The sequence below is a fragment of the Liolophura sinensis genome, chromosome 11 (assembly GCF_032854445.1).
Source record: "Liolophura sinensis isolate JHLJ2023 chromosome 11, CUHK_Ljap_v2, whole genome shotgun sequence".
Classification (NCBI taxonomy): Eukaryota; Metazoa; Mollusca; class Polyplacophora; order Chitonida; family Chitonidae; genus Liolophura; species Liolophura sinensis.
In genome coordinates, this window is record NC_088305.1 from 28,488,261 (window position 1) to 28,497,206 (window position 8,946).

Consider the following 8,946-nt stretch of genomic DNA (forward strand, 5'->3'; position numbering starts at 1 on the left):
TTAGAAGTACTAGGAATATACACTGTAGCGAAAGAGGACGCTGTCTACATATATATAATACAAGAGGCTTCCAGCAAACTTGCGTAGAATAGACCCATTGGAGTAAGATATTTGCACGCTATGCCAGTGGACAGCGGGCATGCACGTAGGCCAATAAGACTCCTAGCACAGTGCTATATGTTCAACAAAAATTCCCTAGAAGCACATGTACCGGTACCTTTACTAAATATCGTCACTTACCTTTGTTTTAAGACACTGCCAAAGTAAGAGCAGCAGTTCAGGGTCCAGGATATCTAGATATTTATAAAAAAGTGTTCATTTCTCTTAACCTTATATTTAGTTTTTGAGAAAAAAAAAGGAATCCTAAATTTATACGATCGTATCACCAGCAATATATAACATGATTTGAGCACTGATTTCCCAGATAGCTGTTAACGTAACACAGCCGGCTTAGGCGGGTCTTGGTGTAGAATATCTGTGTAGAAAGTTTTCCTGACAACCTGTCTTCTTGTGGCAAGGAGAGTCCATGCCGCTAATGCTCTGCACACTTTTGCCGCCAAAGCTCTGTATAACTTTTGCCGCCAAAGCTCTCCACGCTCTGCGTCGTACTCTGCTACAAGTATTGTGTACAGGTATAACATCCAACACATCTTGTGTTCAGTCCTTTCAACACAAATCCTAGTGTTAATTCAACACAAAGATAGCGTTGTTCAAATATGACACAAGCTTTTTGTTGGAAAGAAACACTCGTTTGTGTTCACAAAACACACATCTGTTTTTGTGTGTACTGCACTAAAAACTCACAGAAATGATCTGTATACTGATCTGAAAAATCAGTTTTGAAATTATAACTTCTATAATGGAGCAAGACCTTTGGCAAACTCTACTGCCTAACTGAAATTGTATCCGATATTTTTTGTTTAAACTCTTGCTAATGTACGGTTCTCTTGCTACATCGTGTGAATATGGAGACAGATGATTACCTTTACAGGTGAAACGCAAGGATAATCTACGGACTGCCGCCCGTTCTGCTTCAACAGAGAGGACAACGTGAAAGCACGTGGGAAGATCGGACGATGTGACCCATCCTGAACCGTGCGGGCGAGGTTTATGGGAAAAGACCACTACATGTAGTTTTAATAAATCAATCACTAATTGCTTTCCCTGCACCACAGAAAAAATGATTTTTAACACTAAAAGAACATTTCAGCGTTAACAGAACATTCCCATTAAGCACATGAATGAAATAACACAACTGCACCTTTGGCTTTCTCTGAGACATTTATTTACAAGTTTACAGAGATAAAACTTTTCGCGCTGATACCATGTACAATGTTTATACAAGTTTTCAATATTCTGACAGCACTTGATTGTAGTATATATACTGGAGGAGGCCAGCCGCCTTGTCACAATTCACTCCCAACTTCGTATCAACACATCGGCTTGACCACACGTACTCAGCTGCACATATAAGCACGTCTTTTAGTTTCTGCAGGTTCTTCTGTTTTTTCTCTGTGTGTGTCTGTGTGCATATCTGAAGTCGTCTCGGCCATTAAATAAGGGGTGAAAATATTTAGAGGAATGACTACATCGAACTTGCATTTTGTTTGGTAAAAATGCGTTTAATAGCGGTACGGCGTAAGCCATAGTTAATCAACGCTTAAAGTGCCGGCGTCTCATTTAAATATAACAAAAGCTTTCAAATATTCTTAAGTGCTAAAAAATACAAGTTGACTGACCGCTTCGTTTTAAAAATGCCATTTTTAGGTTAGAGCAATCTTCCCACTCGTAATCACCACCCTTGTCAATAAATCGTTGGAATTTCACCGGAGCTTATCAGGTTATTTTCCAAAACACACTCAGTATATAGCATTGCATGCTTTCGAGTTAGCTAGAAGATGTTTAATCCTTACATATGGAGTCTTTTGAATGAACAACAAAGTGTTGAGAATCTCATAAAAACTCTGGAGCTAGGTAGCTCGGTGTAGCACACACATATATAATCATAGACGTTTTATTGCTTTTCTTTTACTAAAAACGTCTCGTGCCACTCAATGGAATTATGTTTCTCAAAATTCAGGGGCCATTTTCATCAAAATTTGGTAACACAGAAATTTCTTTCTTTAAAAAAAGTCTCCACATCAGCAAATATAAACGAATTTCTTGCCAAACGTTTATGAAGGGTGGCAGTGAATACGTTACAACGTCGAACGAGATTATGTACTGCATCATTAATACCTTTATCTGATTGGTGTTTATGACGACGCAGGCCCTCTCAATTTTTTCTATATCTAATAGGTCGACGGTCAGATTTAGAAGAGGAAGAAACAAAAGTGCCTGCGGGATACAAGCGCCATTCGCCATTACGATTCTCAATATTTCAACCAATTTGTTACGTTGCTCATTTGCATAAGTATATAAAGGTGTCTGTATGTTTAACCCACAGTAGGGTCTTACTAATTTAATTAATGGCACACAATGACCACAGCTTAAGTGATTTTTGATCACAGAAACTCATGTCACCTAATACATAATCCGAGAAAAAAAAACACCGCAAAGCGGATTTATACATGTTTTGAAAGAGGTCCCTAAAAAGTCTGTATTATCAGGAAAATTTTCATAGTGTTTTCCCTAAATTTCTTCCATTATGTTTTATTACCTGAATTCAAGGGAAATTAAAACTGCTATCCAACAGCGTTGCCGGGGTGCACGCGACTAAACTTTTACCACTTCTGGTAGCCTGATGTCATGATGGTAGCCTGAAGTTCATGAAAATGGTAAAAACACGAAAAAAATGTACTGGATTTGAACCGTACACTGCCAAACATCATTTACAATTGGCCAAGTATTGAGGGCTACCATAGAGATTTGGTGGTTCTGATCTGCTGATACCCGAGGACAAAATACAGGAAAAATACATTAGGGTGAAGTGGTGCCAGAGAGCACAAGACATAAAGAATACATTGTCGCAGAGCTGATGACCGTTCCCGTGGTAAACTGCAGCCAACTGTTTCATGCAGTCTACCACGAAGCTCCCGTGTTATTTGCATAGGACGTTTCCCCCCTCCCCCCAATTTTTGTTGTTTTTTTTAGTCAAAACTTGAAACACGAAGTAAAAGAATAAATCTTGCAGATTTGTAACCGTGACGTCAACTGGCACCAGATAGTGTGTTTGTTTAATGATTTTAAGCAGTTTCAAAAATTGACGTACGTTTGAGCCAAGTTCATTGGTCTTTTTGGCCTTATTTGCATAACAAACTAAAAGTTTTTTTAGAACACGGGTAGAGCGATTCACCTAAAAACTGTAAATGAAAAGTTTATCTAGACAAGTTTACCCGTTTTGGAGAAGAGGGCTAACCAATAAAATTCATAATGGCCGCTAAATCACGTGACTGGTAAAAGAGCATAAAACGTCAAAAGTTGCTTCATATGTTCTTCATTAGAGTTCCAAAGTTTGGTTTTTCTACCTTTACCAGTTTTGAAGAAATGGCAATTTACGACTTGGCCAAGAATAATAATAATCCGCACGATTTCAAGAGGTGTCCCCCTAGGATACTAGCGTGGATCTTAATAAATATACACTTAGTGGTGTTGTTTGGTTGTATAAACAGACAACCAGATCGCCTTATTTTTAACAGCAAATAGTGCTGGTCTACAGATTAAAATCCATGAGTAAAATTTAACCAAATGACTGAAAAAAAGTTCTGCAACCCTTCTTACCTTCATACAAAAGAGCTACACTCTGTCTCAACAATTTCTAATAGGCTGCTGGCTAGTGCTCATAAAAATACCACCACCATGGAAGACAGGGGGCGAACTTTGTTTTCCAAAAGTAATTGTACATGAATAGCAAAATGTAACAAAACAGTTGAGTACGGTATGATGAACCCTACGTCACGTAAGCAAGAAAATGAAAAAAACAATACCAGTAACAAAGAAGCCGAAATAAATGCGGGCTAAATTGCTTTCCTGTGAACTGCCTTCCGCTAGTAGAACATGTCCTTGTGACTCTCCAGACTTTCCACTCTCCAGAGGTGGCAAATGTTTTGGATAGGGCCAAAAAAAGCTGTGATCGCTGGTTGTACTCACTAGCAAGACTCAATCTGGCTCGATAGCCGAAACTCAGTTTGTGTGAGACCTGCTTAACTGTCAGAAATACGCAATCTTCTACAGTAGATTATGAGAACTACAGATATCACCTGTAGCTAGTGACAAAGTCACCCACAAAAGGTGCATGTACTGAGGCAAATAAATGTCTTAAAATATTACATTTTGTTGGTGAAACTTACAATTTCCCTGTAGGTTATCTCCCTTCCTTCCAAACAAACCTCAGAACACCTTTCTAAAATCAATACAAATCAATGAAACTACTGGAATCAGGTAAAATACCTAACCTTGTAACGAGCGAAAATTTTGGCCACCAACGGTTGATAGTGTTGTATTGAAGCAATGTAGAAAATACGCATGGTGAGTTAATTTGGCGAAATTTAGCTTCAAATGCATTGGACATGTAACGTCTATCAGTATGGCGCAAAACACCAATCAAATATAAAAAAAACTGGACATGTAACAAAAACAACAACAACAACGATCTCCATACACTCATTTCAAACTAATCTTTCAACACGTGTATACGACATGACCTGACTTTTGTTTTGTCTCTATAACTAAAAGCAATTTGTTTTAAACAATCTCCAGTAATGACTTGGTTATTCCAAGTCTCAGACGGGCTTTGCCTGACCATGTCAATATGACAATATACTCTCAGCAGTTTGGATTATATTTTTTCTGTCTTGGGGGTTCATTTTTTCTTCTAGTTATTTTTTTTTCTAATTGTTTTTTTTTTTTTTTGGCTTTGACTTTACACTGACGTTCAACATTATTTTCCTATCGAGTAACCTTACTGTAAATGCAATGTTCAGGTGACATGTAGAAGTGCTCACCTTACATGTATTATTTAATAGTGTTCAATACTCCCGAATTGTTAATCTCCTTGACGGTCATCATGTTGATGGGTCAATGACATTAGATTACATAAACTCAACCACTTTCCATGGCAAGGTATTTGATACACCTCCCAAGTTGTCCACTGCCAATCCAGCGAGAGCTTGATGAGCCTGCGACCTCATCTGCGTGGGGCTGATCAACGTTATGGCTAAATGAGCAAGAGCCTGCGACCTCGTCTGCCCTGGGCTGATGAACGTTATGGTCAAATAGGCCAGAAGGCCGAATGAGCCAGAAATATGTAATAAGCCAGCATTTAGTTATGCACTAATTTGGATGCTCTAGGGCAGTCTATGGATCTATCTACTGTACTGTATGTGTGACCAGATCGGGATTCCAAATCCAGAATTTTCGGGAACTATTCTCTTACTGTATTTGTCAATTTGTTTACACTGCAGGAGTTTCTACAATAATGTGTGTGTTGGGCCGTGTGGTGGAAGTGGGGTGGGTGTCAGGTGGTGGGTGGTGGGGTGGGTGTCAGGTGGTGGGTTGAGAGGTTTGAGGTTGGTTGGTCTGAACCTTCAAGAAGGTGCTAATTCATATTAGCAGATAGCAGGTAACACCTGACCACTGCCATTCCCCTTCTCTCCATTCATCTAACGAAAAGAAAAAAAACCCCAAAAACATAAATCTACCTGAACTAAAAAAAAAAAAAAGCATTAGCTCTTTACATGATTCATTTTTAAGAGAATTCTGTTAAGCACAGTGCTATTTCAGCAATAAATAACAAATCAAGAGTTGGCTTTGTCAACATTAGACAAAAACAGACCAAATCAAACGAGCTTTAAATTCATGGTTCAGAGTTACAGATTTCGAGAAACACAAAAGCTTGAAGCATTTGTGTTCTGTGGCATGATTTTCAGCTTGTGCTTTCACGTCTGAGGAAATCTCACTCTGTCAGCGCTTCTCACGGAAATCTTTCTTCTGCCCATCGTTCTTTTTCTTCCCCATCTTTCTTTCTCTTCTTGATCTTTCTGGATTCCATCACTACATTCACCACTCCCAGTATGGCTGCTTTTCTGCCCATCCTCAGAAAATATAACCAGCCAATCAGAAGGCTGTGTGTACTAGTAAACAGCCAATCAGAAGGCCGTACACACTAGTATCACGCTACATAGCTGTACTCATCCGTGGAATTAGCTGTCCTTTCTAAATATTGTTTGTCTATCAATGCCTCGATGCACTTCTTTATCATGCTTATACTTGGAGCAAATCTTGCTTTTGATTGGCTAATAACCTGGGGAGAGAGAAACATAAACCAATGAAAATTAATGAGGTGGAAGATGAAGAGGTTTGATTGGCTAATAACCTGGGGAGAGAGGAACATAAGGCAATGAAAATTAATGAGGTGGAAGTTGAAGTGGTTTAATTGGTTAACAAATACTAGTAATAAATAAAGATGTACTGATCAGGCTGAATCAAAAAGAATTGATGAAAATGGTTCAAGGCAAATTTCCACCTTATTTCCAAACCGGAGCACTCTAGAGTTACCATTCTAACCATGTTTCTGGAGACACGTGTTTCTTGTAAAAACACTGTTTTTTTAACTTTAGGAGAAATCATGAAAATGGTCTGTGTGTTGTTATTACCGTCTGTATGGATAGTTGTTGTCATAATATTGTAATTCATACCTATTGATTTAACCAAAAGCTAAGCATTTTTCAGGTGAGATATTTCGCTAGATTTTACTTGATTCATCCACCATTTAGGGTCACATACGAGTATTTAATCCAGGGTAATTTATTTCTCATCAGAGACGCTTCTGTGTTAGCATCAAATGAATCATTTTAAGGCCTTTACGTTCTTTTGAAAATACATATTTACACACCAAATTTTAGGTGAAATACAGTAACACGAAGGCCCTTACTTCTTGTATCAACATGTTGTGTTTGAGGACTTTCCTGGCCTTCATGATGCGAACAATGGCCGCTTGCAGGTACATCTTCCTGTCCTCATCCACTGCACTGTGTGTCTGCTCCACCTCCTGTAACCAAGGAAACAACAATAACAGGCAGGATAAAGTAGCTATCACTCACTGAACAGTCAGAGAGACATGGGTACAAATGCCAATGTACACACCTGATGTAAACAGCCACCTAGTGGCCTTTCTAAGAGATTGAGGCAAACCTAGTTTACTTTCTTCATTTCATTGGTGTTTCATCCCGCACTCAAAAATATTTCCCTAACATATCATTTTAACAGTCAGGTTCATGCACACCTTTTGTTTTTTTTTTTGTTAAGCCCTAGTTGTAGCCATATCTAATATTTTATAGCCAAAGACATGTTGACTAAATTCTTTTGTCGAACTATAGAAAATATCAGCTGTCCTATAAAATATTCGCGACTCTGGCACACTGAGGACCAGTGGGAACCTTGGTCCTCCTAATGTAGACAAGACAGAAAGAGTGGAGATTAAGCACATGACATCACCTGCCAAGGACTTTGTCCGCAGCAAATACTTACTGGGCACTGGGGCACAGGGGCCACTTTCACAAAGCGGCGTACAACATTTTTGTTATTGTACATTTGTCGTACGATATTTTGTACGTCACTGTTGACGTACCCTTGTCCTATACGTGCGATATCGTACAAGTATGATATCTTTGTGAATGTGGCCCCTGGTCTTTTCCTGTGCAGACAGTCCACTTATATAAATGCCATATAGGAGATAGCTACAAGCATATGCATGTAGCACAGTTGGAAATTAGGGGGGCCTTGGTGCAAATTAGCACTGTGACTTAATTTAGTCAGTGTGTGCAAAAAAAGCTTGCAACATCCACACAGGGCATATTCATGTTTACACTGTTACACACTTTTAACCCCTAGGCTTTTTAACCCCTTGGATTCATGCCAATCTACATCTACAGGAAGCCTCCAATACATGTATTTCTTTATCTACTGGGACACACATTACTCAGCTCAATCTGGCCCTGGGGCACGCTTTATGAAGAGTCAGAAAATGCGCCTGTGTAGCTGCCATGACAACAGATAGTAAAAACAGACGTTACCACAGTATGTCAGCTGATTTTACTGTGTAAAAGAGTACACTCTTGAAGGTTTTCTGTATAGATTTTTTTGATGTGATAGTGTCTGAAACCAACCTCAGAAATGTTGCCCGGAAATGATAGTTATAAAACCAGGCAGGGCATAAGGGGAAACCAGGAAGGGTGTAGGGGGGAAACCAGGCAGGGTCTTAACAGGAAACTTGCAGGTCACAAAGGGAAAACCGGGCAGGGTACAAGAGGAACCCTAACAGGCTGGAAACAAAGGAAAAGATTGCAGGACCCAAAGGAAAACTTAGTGGTGTCAGGGTCATGTGGAAACCTGACAGGCCTGGGCCCATGGAGAAACCTGACAGTGGCAGGCCCATGGGCAGAACTGATGGTCCTGGGCCCATGGGGAGAACTGAGTGCCAGGACCCATGGGGAGAACTGATAGGACTGGGCCCATGGGGAGAACTGATAGTGTCAGGACCCATGGGGAAAACTGATAGGCCTGGGCCCATGGGAAGAAATGACAGGGGCAGGCCCATGGGGAGAACTGACAGTGTCTGGGCCCATGGGAGGTCTGACCGGGCCGGACCCAAGAGGAAACTTGACAGGGCCGGGCCCATGGAGAAACCTTACAGGGCTGAGCGCAATGAGAAAAATGACATGGCACGAGTGGTTAAACTGCACGGCCGAAAGCACTTCCAGGGGTCCCAGCCAAGATTGAGAGAAAAAATATAGGAAAACAGGAATTTTTAAAATAAATTATAGGAATTTTTAAAATGAAAAAGGAGCAAAAATAGGAGACAGGGCTTGAATTTTCACATTGTTTCTGATTGACAGATAGGTAGGTCTACCTATTAATTACATGTATTCTCAACTTTGGCTGCCTACTCCCCTTTGACCACACTGTCCACCCAAATTATTAATTTTATGTCACACCAGGCATAGTACG